Below are 16,840 nucleotides of genomic sequence, written 5' to 3' on the forward strand. Positions count from 1 at the left end.
GCACTATGCCTCTGCACTACGCCTCTGCACTACGCCTCTGCACTACGCCTCTGCGCTATGCCTCTGCACTCTGCACTACGCCTCTGCACTACGCACTACACCTCTGCACTCTGCACTACGCACTACGCCTCTGCACTACGCACTACGCCTCTGCACTACGCACTACGCCTCTGCACTAAGCACTACGCCTCTGCACTACGCCTCTGCACTACGCACTACGCCTCTGCACTACGCACTACACCTCTGCACTACGCACTACACCTCTGCACTATGCACTACGCCTCTGCACTCTGCACTACGCCTCTGCACTACGCCTCTGCACTACGCCTCTGCACAACGCCTCTGCACTACGCACTACACCTCTGCACTACGCACTCTGCACTACACCTCTGCACTACACCTCTGCACTACGCCTCTTCACTCTGCACTACGCCTCTGCACTACGCCTCTGCACTACGCACTACGCCTCTGCACTAAGCACTACGCCTCTGCACTCTGCACTACGCCTCTGCACTACGCACTACGCCTCTGCACTACGCCTCTGCACTACGCACTACGCCTCTGCACTACGCACTACGCCTCTGCACTACGCACTACGCCTCTGCACTACGCACTACCCCTCTGCACTACGCACTACGCCTCTGCACTCTGCACTACGCACTACGCCTCTGCACTACGCACTACGCCTCTGCACTCTGCACTACGCCTCTGCACTCTGCACTACGCCTCTGCACTACGCCTCTGCACTCTGCCTCTGCACTACGCACTACGCCTCTGCACTACGCACTACGCCTCTGCACTACGCACTACGCCTCTGCACTACGCACTACGCACTATGCCTCTGCACTACGCACTACGCCTCTGCACTACGCCTCTGCACTACGCACTACCCCTCTGCACTACGCACTATGCCTCTGCACTACGCACTATGCCTCTGCACTACGCACTACGCCTCTGCACTCTGCACTACGCCTCTGCACTCTGCACTACGCCTCTGCACTACGCCTCTGCACTCTGCCTCTGCACTACGCACTACGCCTCTGCACTACGCACTACGCCTCTGCACTACGCACTACGCCTCTGCACTACGCACTACGCCTCTGCACTACGCACCACGCCTCTGCACTACGCACTACGCCTCTGCACTCTGCACTCTGCACTACGCCTCTGCACTACGCACTACGCCTCTGCACTACGCCTCTACACTACGCCTCTACACTATGCACTACGCCTCTGCACTACGCACTACGCCTCTGCACTACGCCTCTGCACTACGCACTATGCCTCTGCACTACGCACTCTGCACTCTGCACTACGCCTATGCACTACGCCTCTGCACTATGCCTCTGCACTACGCACTACGCCTCTGCACTATGCACTACGCCTCTGCACTACGCACTACGCCTCTGCACTACGCCTCTGCACTACGCACTACGCCTCTGCACTACGCCTCTGCACTACGCACTACGCCTCTGCACTACGCACTACGCCTCTGCACTACGCACTACGCCTCTGCACTATGCCTCTGCACTACGCACTACGCCTCTGCACTACGCACTCTGCACTACGCCTATGCACTACGCACTACGCCTCTGCACTACGCACTACGCCTCTGCACTACGCCTCTGCACTATGCACTACACCTCTGCACTACGCCTCTGCACTACGCCTCTGCACTACGCACTACGCCTCTGCACTACGCCTCTGCACTACGCCACTGCACTACGCCTCTGCACTACGCCTCTGCACTATGCACTCTGCACTACGCACTATGCCTATGCACTACGCCTCTGCTCTACGCACTACACCTCTGCACTATGCACTACGCCTCTGCACTATGCACTACGCACTACACCTCTGCACTACGCACTACGCCTCTGCACTACGCCTCTGCACTACGCACCAAATCTGATGCATGTGATTCTCTACAAAAAACACAGCAGTGCACACGCTCCCACCACCATCTGCCTTCAATTACCGGCACCTCGGACAGCTGGTAATTGAGGATTTATGTATTCTTCTGCCGAACACTTTATGCAGCGCTCGCACCATCTGGATTGCATTACACGGCCACTCTGACAGCTCCTAATTAAGATTAATCACTCTGCCATGCTCGTTCTCGCACAGAATATGCCACATCGGGCACGAGTAAATTACTTACAGCCTATCAGGTCAACACTACTAAATACACAGCACAGCGAAGACGAATCACTAGGCAGATTCCATAAAAAACTAAGGAATGTGCCAGCCTGGACCCCTTTCTGCATTGAACACATTAGGGCTCGCAAGCTCCGCCTCCACGAAGTGGAGGCTTAGGCCCGAGCCCTAAAAAGGGAGACAGGTCAGACCCTAAATGTTATCGACCAATCTCTCTAATTGACAGTTCCTGTAAGTTCATAGGACAAGTAATACTGGAGAGACTGGAGACCTGGATAACAAAAAACTGGAAGTTCTCTGGTGTCCAATATGGCTTCAGGAAAGGCCTGGGCACTGTAGTACAGTTCCTCAATCTGCATCTGGTCATTGGCAAACATACTATGGCCAAGTCAGGGTCCATATACCTTGGGCTTCTGGACCTGACGTCTGCCTTTGGCTAGGTGCACAGGGGTAAATTGTGGGAGAAAATGCTGCTTATAGGCATTGATCCATCTATTGTCCATTTCTTAGCAGCAATGCATCAGTGAGTCACAGGGAGAGTAGGATATGGAGCAGCTGGCGAGCTTACCTCACCAATAAAGATGGATTGTGGGGTTTGTCAGGGCTGTTTACTCGCTCCTTTCCTATTCAGTCTATTCATAAATAACTTAGAAAGCCACATCAGAACTGGAAATTTAGATGCACCCACGATAAGCTGCAGGTGTCTACCAGCCTTGTTATATGCTGATGTCTGTGGCTAATGTCGAGAACTAGGATGGGACTACAAAGGCTTTTAACCAGGTTTAATGAATTTATGAGTGATCTTGGGCTAAAAAAAAATGTTGCAAAATCACATGTTATGGTAGCAGGCAAACGTCCATCTAAAACGAAAACATTATATATAAAGAACGAAACACTGTGTCAGGTGCCAACCTTTTCCTTTTTAGGTTTTCTTTTTAATGGAAAAAATTCTTAGTCCCACTTAGTTGATGCAAGGATTTGGGGCTTTAATAAAAATGTAGAGGCCATTTCCAGATTCACAAAAAAACTAGGCTCTCACCCCATAAAAGCTATTATAGATATTTATAAAGCACGAACATGCGCCGTCACTTTGTAAGGCACTGGATTCTGGGGTTGTACTAATACTTTAGGCCTTCAGAGAGCAGAGAATAAGATGTTAAAACATGTGCTGACAGTACCTAAAAGTACCCCTGTCACTATGTGTCATAATGATTTAGGTGTAACACCATTATCATTCCGTATGCAATTAGCACCTTTGATGCTTTGACATAGCATCTGGGGTAAAAGAGGAACCAGCCCTGAATCGTGATATAATTTTAGATTGTCTGAAACTGAATTTTGCAAAGAAAATTCCCTGACTCTCCTATCTGCAAGAACAAATGGAGAAGCTCGGAGTGCAGGATTGTTTTATTACTCCTTGAAACATATCTGCAATCCCAAAAGCTAAGCTCAAAAGAGACTTCCTCTCATATTTGAAGCAAGTAAGAGATAGCAAAGAGATGGTCAAAAAAGGAGTGTTAGAGCACACATTGTTAATCAGTTTCCCACAAATTGAATCCTACCTTTCCTTATATTTTAATCAAGCTAAAATGTTTTACTTGATCAGGTTCAGGATGGGTATTGCTTATCTGCTGGCTTAGTACCCATGTGATGTAGAATTTTGTCCAAGTAATTCAATTTCTGCACAGAGCACTTTGCATTTTATGTTTTTTTGTACACTTTATCTTAACCCATGACACACTTTTTTGAAACCATTATTAAGACTTTTAATCACAAGAAAGTGCCAGCCTGCATTATGCCACCTACTTCTTTTAAATGATGAATTTACTTGTTTAATGGTTTATAAGTATATCTCCTCTGCAGTTCGGCTCCGTAATATTGTTGGAAAATGAAATTTCTGGGCATTGATTAGGTCGGTTAAAATTTTAGCATGTTTATTTTTGTTAAATAATGTTTTATCTGTTCTTTTATGGCTCTCTTTAAGCCGAATAAAGACCTTTGACTGACTGACACCAGCATAAATGTTGTACAGTGGGACATGGACCTTAAAAGAATCTACGATGGGGCAGAACAAGTATTTTTTCAATGGAAAATGTGTTTCCCTTTGGAAAAAGAAGCAACAAAAAAAGTAAAAATGCATAGCTCTGCCTAACTTTAAGCATGGTGTATTTTCCACCAGAAGATGTTCCATGAAGTCATTCGGTCAGTGGCAGGTAATCCCACATGCGTTGTTGCTGAGTGAGTTGCACAGTCCTCCGTCCCACAACTCACCCCGACATGGTCTTTTCTTCCGGGCATGCGGAATCCAGCACCACCACTGCTGTTACTGCCGCCGTTTGAGCTATAAGGAAACACCAGGATTCGGTGCTGCGGGGGCGCAGAAAAAGGCATTAACGTGCCGACATGGAAGGCAAAAATTGCTGTTTGACTGTGACTGCGACCAATTTAAATTTGGCCGCCCTTGTGTTTTTCCTGGCTGCCTGCTGGCATCGCTACCCGGGAGTATAGCCCTGGCTGGTCTGGCTGGTTGGGATCCTCGTTGCTGCCCTTCTGTTCTGTTGTGTGGTGGTCTGTACTGCAGAGGGTACCTGGGTCCATTCATTGTCTTCGCTGGATATATTGAGAGGAAAGGAAGGTTGTGGATGCCGGTTGGATCAGTTTTTACTTTGATATCTTGGCCATTGATACACAATCATCGTGGTAAGCCCCTCGGGCTTCCTTGAGAGCCCCGGGGGAGTATTTCTTGGAGTTTGCCTGACTCTTGCTCTTGTTCTTCATAAGTCAACATCCATATTTTGGATTGGGTTTTGCTTCATCTTCCACCCAAGGCGCAGTCAATCATCTAACCTTTTTGGGTCTGGGTACCTCTTTGCTGGACAATAGATAGTTGATGAGAGGAAATGTTGGCTCTGTCGGGTATATACATTTTTTTTTCTTATTGAATAGGAAATATTGGTGAAAGAAGCAGCTATTCAAACATTTGCGTTGTTGCAGATAATGCACAAATTAAGGTAGAAAATAACACAGAGCCACACCAATCATGAATAAATCAAAGATTTGTATTGAAGAAAAAGAAGAATCACTTTTTTATTTTTTTACATTGTGTACATGACACTGTGGGGCTGTCACAAGTAACAAACAAAACGGCACAAGTGCTGAAGTAACAAAGTGAAATAAAGTGCTGGTTGTGAATCAGATATATAGAGATCATCTCAATTGCCAAATAGTGATGGGAGAGCTTGCCCACCATGCCGCCCTTTGATGTGATTCATCACAATCCTAGACAACTCCAGGACCCCACGATTCATCACTTCTATGAATCCGATATTGGATCATATTCTGAATACAGTCAAAGTCCTAAGTAATCTTTCTCTGGGCTGTCCCTGTGTTCCCTTTGTCCTGAGGAAGACCCTCCATGACTAGTCAAAAACTGCACAGTTTTGGGGTTGAAACGTCGACGCACTAGTCAAATTCCTGACCTTTTTTTCTCTGCTTTAAGCCAGAAGGAATTTCAACACCCAATCGGATCAAAGATTAATGTACCTAGGGATGGATGACATCTGAATGACTTTTTATAACCAGCAATACTGCAATGTATGTCTGGAATGTTTTTGTTTAGGAGGCTTCAACTTAAGGAACGTTTTTTGGGAGATGGGGCTTGTAATACGAATATTATTGGTCAATGTCAATGGGGTACCTAATAGGCAAAATATGGGACCTTAATCAGATAGTAGACCTCTATTTCACCCAAAATCCAGTTTTTTCAAGAAATGTATTTAAAGACAAATACTCCAAAGTTTTTTATTCCCAATTATTATTCAAAGGCATATTTTGCTTCTGCCGGGTTGGCTATGAGGGGTGACGTAATCTACTTTGGACAAGGGCACACTGCGAGATCATACAAGTCCAGAGGGTACCCATCATAGATGGATTTGGAATACAGCAGGGATAAATGGTAATATGTTTAATTTTGTGAATTAGTAAGCCCCAATTCCAGGTGATCTCAAATCTATAATCAAGATCAACAAACTGGTGGGTCCAATAATTTCATGGGGGGATTTAAATAATTTTCAGGGTTTAGCAAGAGATAGCTCAAAATAAAAAAAAGAAACAGCTGAATCCTATTACCAACAAAGTATTGGATGTCATGACACAAGATTATCAATTGATTGATCCATGGTGCAAAGCCCCCCGGCAATGTCACAATTCACTTACTACTCCCAAAAATTCCAGTCTGCTTCTATAATAGATAATTTTCTTATCTCTCATTCTTTTAGGTGTCTTGATTCCCAAATATGGGCAAATTCATTTTTGGATTATTCAGTGATTAGTGTGAAGATAGAAATAGAAACAAGATGAAGGGAAAGGCTCAGGTAGCAGAAGGATTGTCTCCTTCTCTCTAACCGGAATGGTTGATAAAAATGAACAAAATGCATTGAAGAATTGTTCCAGATTAATAAGGGCACCGCAACACTTTTTTCCATTTAGGGTGCTTTCAAGGCATCCTTCTGTGGGCAGATGTTGGCCTTTATTGCCGCACAATCTAAAATTCTGAGGGCACGAATCGTCGAACTCCAACTAGTGGTCGATACCACCCAACAGATGAAGATAAATTCACCAGGGGGAGCAAGTGGTGGTGGGCCTGCAACTGGCCAGTGCCAAACAAGAGCTAAGGATTTTTTTTGTAATAGAGGAGATAAATAGCTTGTGGATGCTTCACCAATGGATGTGCACAAAATGTCAGATGGTAGGTAAATTCTTGGCTTGGTCATCTAGGATGAAGCAGGAAGCCACATTAATTACTGAACTGCAGGAACCCGGGTCGGGGGTTCTTGCCTTTGAAAAGGAAAGAGTTGTACAATTCATTTTTTACAATAAGCTGTATGTGACCAAATATATGGCTTTGAAGGAAGCAGCTCATCAGTATTTTTTACATATCAATTTACTGCAGCTGTCAAGTATCCAGGCGGAGGAATTAGTGGCCGATATTGCAGCACTAGAAAGTCGTCAGGCTCTAGCCTCAATGTCACCTGGAAAGGCCTGTGGGAATGATGGCCTTCCAATAGAGTTTTACAAAGCGTTTCAAGTGCCCTTCTTACTAGATATCTCCAATTTTGTGAAAACAGGCATAGAGGTCCCTCCAGTTTTTAGGGATTCCACCATTGTCAGCTTTGTTAAAAAGGGAAAACATCCCTGTGATGTATAATCATACAGACCAATCAGTCTATTAAATACTGATTATACAGTCCTAATGAAAATCTGGGCAAATCTAATTGCGCCTGCTGTCCAGAAGGTTATTTACAACGATCAGACTGGCTTCCTGACAGGAAGGCAAATGTCTTCAATACAGCTTTGTTAATACACGCTTTAGATTTTTTTAACATCAATCAGATGCCCGCACTTATCATAATGGTAGATGCTGAGAAAGCATTCGCCCTGGTCAACTTGTACACCCTCTTTTATGGACTTAAGAGGTTGGGGGTTTCCTAGTCTAATTAGCAATATGTTATGCAATATATATCAAGGCACACAGGCCTATGTTCTCATGAATTTCAACTTAGCCTGAACCTTAGATATAAACCAGGAAACTCAGCAGGGCTGTCCCTTGTCGCCTGTACTATTTACTTTTTTTATTGAACCATTGGTAGTCAAGATAAGGGCAAATCCGGGTATAGAAGCATCAATAGTAGCCATGTCCAAACTAAAGGTGTTCGTGCATGATATAATTTTGTATCTCAGGCTGGAAGAACAAAATATAACGATGTTCTCTGAGTTCATGCAGTTTCAATCGGAGGGTACAAAATTAATCATAACAAAACACAAATATTGATGTTCAACACCTCTGGTAATATCCTCCCTGGTTTTCTTCAATGCCAAGCTCTGTACAGCAACCCGATTCACTACCTGGGGATATATGTAACTAATTTCTATGCTGAGCTCTATAAATTAAACTATGAGGCTATGCTAAAAAAAATAGAGATTTATTAGTTAGATTGGCAATTCTCTAACTTACACTCATTGGCCGGGTGGCTCTTATAAAAATGGCAATCTTACCATTATTTTTTTTATTCATGAATGTCCTGATAAGAACTAATACACCATATTTTAAAGAACTAGAAGCACTTTTTAAACAGTTTGTCTGGAACAAAAAGGCACCCAGGGTAAAATACCCAGTTCTGCAATTGGAAACGAATCAGGGGGGATTGGCATTGCCCCAGATATGTACATACTATGAAGCCTCTCTACTAGACATATTGATTTGCATAATTGATCTTTAAGGGATGCTTAGATAGCTTCTTTTTGGATAAAATGGTAAAGGAAGCTGGATCACAGCTCCCGGTCTTCATAAAGACAGCTAAACTCCAGAAAAAAACTAGATATAAGACTCTACAAGAGTATCGTATGAGACGCCAGTCATTATATTCCATAAATGCCATGGCGGCAGGTTATGAATATTTGCAGCTAAGGGAATGTAAAGTTGCAGGTTTACTTATCCAGTCCAGCCACTAAAGGTTTTGGAATGCAAACGTCTTTAGCGAGTTGGGCCCCTTTTTGCTGGGAGGGAGATTCATTACCTGGCAGGAACTTCAAACTAGCTTTCGGGACCGCTGCACGTTATTTTATGGGGGATTTTTACAGAAAAAATATTGTCTTGCATCCAGTGTTGGCCCATCACCACTAATGGCTGCTTTCTTTAAAGAAAAGCTAAGAGGGGTGGGCAATTGGTACAGATTTCTGCAGAGTCAAAGGGAAAGCCACAATATAAAGAATTTCTTGGATAAAATGTCTGAGACAACGCAATGCTCCTTCTCTGAGGTCGAGTGGCATGCGATCTCACAACTTGGTAGCAAGGCCTTAAGGGCTGCCAATTTTAAGTGAATGTCATTTTTTTCATGATGTATGACTTATTATACTCCTAAAGCCTTTAATAGAATGTATCCTGAATTGGAAGGTAGATGCTTTCGCTGTCAGTAAATAGAAGCAAGAGATTGGCTCCATACTTTCTCCATACTTTCTTCACTTGCCCAAAAATGGCTCACTTCTGGGGAGAAATATTTGTCACTCAGTAATGGCTTGCAGAGTAGAGTCGACCCAGAGGCTGCAGTGGTGCTCTTTGGCTTGTCAAAACAGAGGCGAACTTTGTCATAAGTGAAAGGGGGGAACGTTTTTATTGCAATAGGCTCCTTAGTGCCACAATCCTTGATTCTGCAGAATTGGAGTACAACTAGAGTACCTACATAATTAGAATGGCATCATAAAATGACCTGAACAAGGACATTTGAAGAGGCCTATGCATACAGGGTTTGAGCGACTTAAAGGTTTTCAGGGATTTGGACATATATGGAGCAAGTAGAAAGGGATATAAGTGAAAATCAGAGCAGATAACACTAAAGCTCGTTTTGAATTTATTGAAAATTACTAGTTGGTAGGTGGTGTTGGAGATGAATTCAAGCACTTTATTGAACCTCAGCTGGCTTCATCAACAAAAAATATGAAATATGCACTTTTAGTATTTATTTATACTGTTATATTGCGTTTTATCTAGGCCAGGTAGGGGCACAGCGTTTTTATGCCACTATTTTTGAATAATATGTCTTTTTTTAATTTTAGATGCTGTTTTTTGAAAGTATTACGGGGCATCACACTTTATCTGTGTTTAAGGAAGGTCTGTGAATACATTGTCAAAGCTATAACCAATCCCTGTGTTTTATCACAAAGTTTATTTAATATATAGAAAAATACCATTAATGGATTTTTATCGTTCATGATGTAATGAATTTGTCTATGCTTCTGCTCAATAAAAAAATTATCACAAAAAAAACCCAAAAAACAGAAGATGTTCCACAAAACACAGCATAACTTTAGGCATGGTGGATTTTCTATCAGCAGATGTTCCACTAAACACATTGCAAATGTACTGTTCTGCTTAGCTTCAAGTTTGGTGGATTTTCCACCAGCAAACGTTTCAACGGATGTAGCAAAATGGACAGGACTAATGGATTGTTTTTTAAAATGGTGGATGAAATTGACACTTTACACTGAACAATTGCTTTATAGGGTATTAGACATATTATTATATTCACTCTGGGCAATGGTAAATGTGTTTAAGGAGATGTAAAAATTCTATTCAACATATATTATCTAAAATTGTTCAGACATTGCATATGCGTATGTCATTTTTTGTAACATAAAAGCATGCAGAGTTGTAAAGTATGTAAAAGACATTATAGGGCATTGTAGGAAACGCAGAAACATTTATATGCTCCACACAGAACGTACTTGTAAAAAAAATTAACTTTAAAATGTAAAAATAACGCAAAATAACCTTTTTATCCCTGCATGTTTTGCTCTAGCGCATTTTAAAACGCTTCCTTTAAAGGTTCTGTGGTGGAAAAATGTCCTCCCGATGACCCGATCCACATAATTAAAATATATATAAAACTAATTGAACACTGGTCAGATTCCCCGCCAATATTAGGCAGAGATGGGACTTAAGACAGTTTCAGTATTTCAATAAATAGCAGCATTGTAAAAATATAGACTTTTATGGCTTTGTGAAAATGAAACAATTTAAACAGTTTTTAACCATTATTTCCTTATTTTTTTCCACAATGCTACCCATCAGAAGAAAACAGATACTGAATGATTACCCCAAAGTGTGCTAGATGAACTGGAAAAAGTCTATTCAAACAAAGCTCATTAGTTTGGATACCTCCAGGGTGATGACAAATTAAGCGACTGGTGAAAATGCTCGCAGACAAAAGGCTGAGGCAAAAAACAGGGCTCTTTTTTGACATCACTGCAATACATTCTCCAAGAAAAGGAAAAAATACAATTGATGCTAAAATGGAAGACCATAAAAGGCTCATCTTATTTCCCTAAATACTTCTGTGAACGATTGCGTTGTAAGCAATGGCATTTATAACAAATGGGCCATTATAGAGTGCAACGCATACAGGTCACATTCAGTGCCTCAGTCTCAGTATATGCCTGTCAGTCCACACATAAGTGTGTGTGTGCGCGCGTGTGTACATGAACAGCACCATTAAAGTACTAGGCATTCAGATGCCAATGGATCTAGGTGAATGTTTACATAAATGTGCTCATATGTGCATGTGTATCGGTTAGTGCGTTTGTATGTGTTTGTGTGTTTGGCAATGTCAAAGCAAGAAATGGTGAGATGTGGGAAGAGGGGAAACAAGGGAAGAGAAAAGACACACGTTCCATGGTGCACTCAGGAATGAATGGTAAGGGTCAGAACCTTTTTATGTGTATCCTGCATGTAAAGAAAAGAATATGGATCTTTGAAGTGATAAAATGTATTCCATGCAAGCGTTACTTTGATCGTAGAGTTTTAAATGTATCTTATTTTAGGTGTATTTAAGTGTGAATAGTGAGTTTAAGTGGGTGTGTCACTTGCATTCTGTCCATTTTCGGGTAGGTTTTGTGGAAAATGTACATGTAGGGAATTGGGATACAAAAAAAGCTGTCCTTATCTAACAATGCCTCCATTGATACAATAGATGTAAAGCAGTCTTCACAGATGAACTCGGAGCACTCACTAGAGTGGCCTGCTTACTGAGCCCAGCGCCCTTGTATGTTTTTGGTTTTCTCACAGAGTTTAGCCTAAATCTCTGTGTGAAGCCCCACGGAAGTAATCGCTGGAATAGGGGTGGAAACACCGTTGCTCGTAAGCCGTTCACCAAAAACCCGTAATTCTTTTCTTACCCCATCAACGGATTTGCCGGTATCCCCAGTAAATGACAATTCCGTGGTGAGGAAATAATGGGGATATAAACAGGCCTATTCTAATGAGGGATTCATGCTTTGCCATATTTTTATGAACACTGTTAATGAGAAGTGTGGCTCACTGGTTGGAGGAGGCAGACCCTGAAGCAGAGGTCAGACCCAGGACCAGGGTTCAATTCCCGACGCGGCAGGGTCTTGGGCCCAAATATCCACGGACTCGATAATTCTCGTTTCGGTGCCTACTCGAATCATGGGTTCACACTCTGCAGCTCTGGGCATTAGCCTGCTTAATCTCCACTACGGCCCCCCCCCCCGCGGCGGGATGCCTGGCTTTCACCTTGGGGGAAGCCAGGACGGGTTCCCAAGGCAAGCGCCGAGATGCCTACGGGTAATCGAGCGCTATATAAGAACGCATAATAATAATAATAATAATAATAATAATAATAATACAGCAACATTTTGCTGGAAATGTGGTGATCGAGTAAGCAAGGACCCACCTTTCTGTTTTAGAAAAAGTCAACAGTTATTGGCTAGATATAGTACTTGCGGAGAATACATTATATAACTGTCTTGTTCCCGCATTAGCTGGTATAAGGAAAAATTATAAAGAAACAGGTAGATTAACATTAATAATTGACAAAAAAATTACAGAAAATCATTCATGATGATAAAGGCCTCAAATTAAATTGTTAAAAATTTCAGCTGTCCCCACTATGTTGGATAAAGTCACTGTTGGAATATAACTAGGAACTAATTAGAAGTAGGGCTTAATACAACTGTAGATAATTTGTGATTGTGTTGCAATTTTGAAAGATTGTGTGCTTTCAATGTGTATGAAAATTTATTTTAACCGACATGACAAATGAAAGAAGAAAGGGGCGCATTTCAGTATGGCTACTGCAGCAGGTGCATTGGCGATGGATGGCTATGGGCAATGGATGGTTATAAGCTATGGTTAGGGGTATGGGCTATTGCCCAAGAACAGTGGCAGCTGGCATGGCTCGCAGGTGGTGAGGCGGGGGCTGATGAGGGCATATGGGGAGGGGGGTATTAAATGTAAAAAAAATATATATAAAAAATAAACACTAACCTTGTTACCGGGTCCCGCATCTCTGCTCCTGCTCTCCTCGTCCGACTTGAGGAACAGGAAGCACAGCCAGGCTCCCCTGACCAATCACAACACTGCAATGCAGCATTGTGATTGGTCTGACCGTCCTCATTCGACGCTCAGCCAGGTAACAGGGGAATGGCATTTTCTCTATGCAGTCTGAAATGCAACCTGCATGGAAAACATGGAAATTGAGCATGACTGTTTTGGGTAGCCCGAGAGGGCCGACCAAACCGTAATGTGCACTTAGGAGTGGTCACACCACTCCTCCCCTGCCCTGATTTAAGAGCAGAGCAGCCCCACCCACCCTCCGGCCCACAAAGCAGCACGGAAACCAGTACTGACGGAAACACAAAATGATAATAACTGAAAGGTATTATAATTTTTGTTTACTTTGCTCTACTTAAAAGCAGTGGGGCGATGCTCCTCCGTCATAGTGGAAGAACAGCCACTGCGAAAGGGGTCTCTGTAACAATTATAATTGATTTAAAAAAATGCATGGTCAGCATTCCTCTTCTAAGATCACACAACAAGTAATGTGATGATGTGCATCACGTAATTGAAAAGCATCTTATAAGAACTGTCCTAAAAGGTGTCACTATTACAGTGAAAAGGGGGAAACACAAGTAAACTTGTAAACTTCTGAGAAGTCTGATTATAAATACAGATAGGTGCAGTCAAAGCCAGTGGACGCAGCTCACGTTTCAACCCACACCATGCCTCCTGGCATGCTGCAGTTAATACACTTACAGGTCAGCAACAAAACACAAGGAGACATATACAATACAATGAAAATCCATATGCAAGGCACGTATTTGACAGCGGGAGTTAAAAATTAATTGTTTTGCTAATTTTTGTATTACTCTGTATTCTATTGTAAAATTCAATAAAAAATTTCAACATAAAAAAATGTATGAGAGAAATTAACGTTAAGTTAGAGCACTGCATTACATAAGCTAGTGGCCTGAGGCTTAAGAGAGCACCCTATTGCTAGGGAATGGGACCCCATTTTTCTGACCCTTTCTGTGGTTATGAAAGACAAATCAAAGTCCCCATAGAAAGGAACATTTCTTTCTTTATTTATACGCTTGTAAAGCGTGCAGCTACCCAACATGTGGAGGCAGAAATAATTAAGACAGAAGACGAAAGAAAACAGAGATGAAACTGAATCACTAACCAGCAGCGTCTCACGGAAGGCTGGCAGGGAATGACAGATCCTAAGGTCAATTGGAAGACCATTCCAGAGCTTGGGGCCAAGATAGGAAAAGGAATGACCCCTCATACGGACAAGTCGAAACCTGGGAACTGAAAGCAGTGAAAGGCTGGAAGATGGCAACTGTCGAGCCGGAACATAAAGCGTAACAAGAGTTTGAATGTAAGAAGGGGCAAGGCCCCATTTGGCACGAAACATATAGCAGAGGGCCTTGAACTCAATGTGCTTATTGATTTTAAGCCAGTGGAGTTGGTGGAGCAAATACACCGAGGCATATATTGGCAGGTAGAAAAGAAGAGGAGAACCAGCATTTTGAATGCCCTGTAGCCAATAAAATGAAGCTTTATCAGCACCCACAAACAGGACATTGCCGTAGTCCAGCCTGGATAACACCAGAGCCTGCAACACCGTTCTCTAAGCTGCAGGTGGAATTAGCTAGAGAATATTTTTGATCCATCTGAGAGCAGCAAAGCAGGATAATGCTACCCTGGAAACCTGAGGTTTAAGGGAGAGCTTTTTATCAATAGTAAAAGCCCAGATTTTTGACTTTTGGGACAGAGGCAGGCACAGGGCCCAGAGTGTCAGGCCAGTGTTGAATTCCCCACAGCTCCGGGTTATTACCCAGAATAAGCACCTCAGTTTTGGTGCTGTTAAGCTTCAGAGCATTACTGGTCAGCCATGGTGAAACATTCCTCAGACCAAGCTGCAGTAGGGAAGGTTATAGGTGCTGGGCGGCTGAAAGGGAGAAGATAACCCTATCTCTTTCTCAACAGCTTCCATCGAGTAAAAGGGTTAGCAGATACTGTGATACTTACCTACACTCAACTCCCCCTCCCTAGCATTTCAGATGCATCCTATTCGCAATTTACTGCTGTTTCCTTGGTTAACATGATGATCTGCAGGCCTTCACCCCTTCCACACCACACCCAGGACAGAATATGCACAATCCCTAGTCCTCATCCTTTACCTTGGCCAGCCATTTTGGAGTTGTTTAGTTAATGTATTCTTGTTCAGCACAAGATCATGTAAGATTTATACAGAAAAAGGGACTTCATCAGAGTTATATTTTTACCGAAATGCAATATTGTATAACAGTGGCATTCATAACACAGTCTAAAAAATATATGTGATTATTTATTCAAAGCATTGGCAGCTTTGTGTTGTATTTGGATGACAATGAAATAACAATAACATATTTTTTTAAGGAAAAGTAAAGGTAGGCCAGCAAAAGGTCAATCAATATTATTGATGGGCAAAGCGTTACCCTTAAAGTGTGCTGCGAAAAGTTCTGCATTGGTTCCTTACGTTGAAAACACATCTCCGGGAGGAGACACCATCTAGCTGAAAGAATATGACTTGCTTACAACACAAAGTGATATAATTGCAGAAAAGTATATAATGAAAAAAAAGATCAGTGGTAAATAAGCAGATTACGAAAAGATAGGACCATGTCTTGAAAATCCCCAAAAACAAAAATATGTTTAGTGTATGCAATGAAGTTCAGCATCAAAAATCCCAAACATAACACAATGACAATAAGAGAGCACTAGGGGTAGGTGGATTTTGGAGAATTTTGCTACACAGAGTTCTATGCCGCGCGAATGGGTGGAGTTGTGCTCAGCCACCCGTTCATGCTGATGCTGGGAGTAGCGCGTTCCCCATTGTAACTCGAGCATGAATGGCACCATGCGTTCACCTGCTAGAATGGCTATTTTGTTTTTCCTTTTCTGTGCATGGTGCTGGGCCTACTTTCCAATCCCTACTAAATCTAAGCAATCCTTACTTTAACCAACTTATCCTCCACTATTTTGCATTTATTTCCTTAGTGTGTGTATTTGTGTCTTTATGTTTTTGCGTCTTTTTTTCTGTGAATTTTTTGTCCCTTTATTAGATTTCCTCTAACTCCCTAATTTCTCCCTCTCCATTCCTTCCCTTTCTCCTGTCTTTTTTATATTCCACCCAGTGCCATGGTAGAGCATGGAGGAGGCTGAGTCAGTGCAGGAGGTGCATCAAACCGCACATCCTGCAGGCACTAGCATCCCCAGGGTGCACAGCCTCACAAAATTTTTTGCAAGCAGAAGATGGATGCATTTAGTTTTTATTGTGCAGTGCCACCTCCCCTCCATGCTAGCAGCAGGCGGCAGGCCCGGCCAGGAGTAGTTAAAGACTGAGGGAGCATTGGCTGCTGTTGGGGAGGGTGTGCTGTTGCATTCCCCAACGTTTTGGGGTTCAGTGCTCCCAGCAGCAGCTGATGCACTCCTGCACTAATATCATAAAATGGAAGAGGGACCTGCTCGATCTGCTGCGCACCCAGGTTGTAGGGCTTGGTGAGTATTAGTAATTATTACTAATTTTGTTGTGTCCTATCTTATAATGTACATTTTCTTTTCAGATAGCATGCTGCTCACACTCAGAGGTAAATTAAGTTCAATTAAGGTAAAGTTATGAAAATTATGTGATCGAATTTGTACGAGCCAGGTGCTCGGTGCTACCTAGTTCTGCTCGTTGCTGTAGGCGCTTGCTTGAACTGATTATTTAAAAAGTCATGCTGAGTTCTTTGTCCTCCTGTCACTAAGATAGTGGTACTGTGGTAGTAGTAATAATATAATATC

Source organism: Lissotriton helveticus, chromosome 12 (assembly GCF_964261635.1).
Source record: "Lissotriton helveticus chromosome 12, aLisHel1.1, whole genome shotgun sequence".
Taxonomy (NCBI): Eukaryota; Metazoa; Chordata; class Amphibia; order Caudata; family Salamandridae; genus Lissotriton; species Lissotriton helveticus.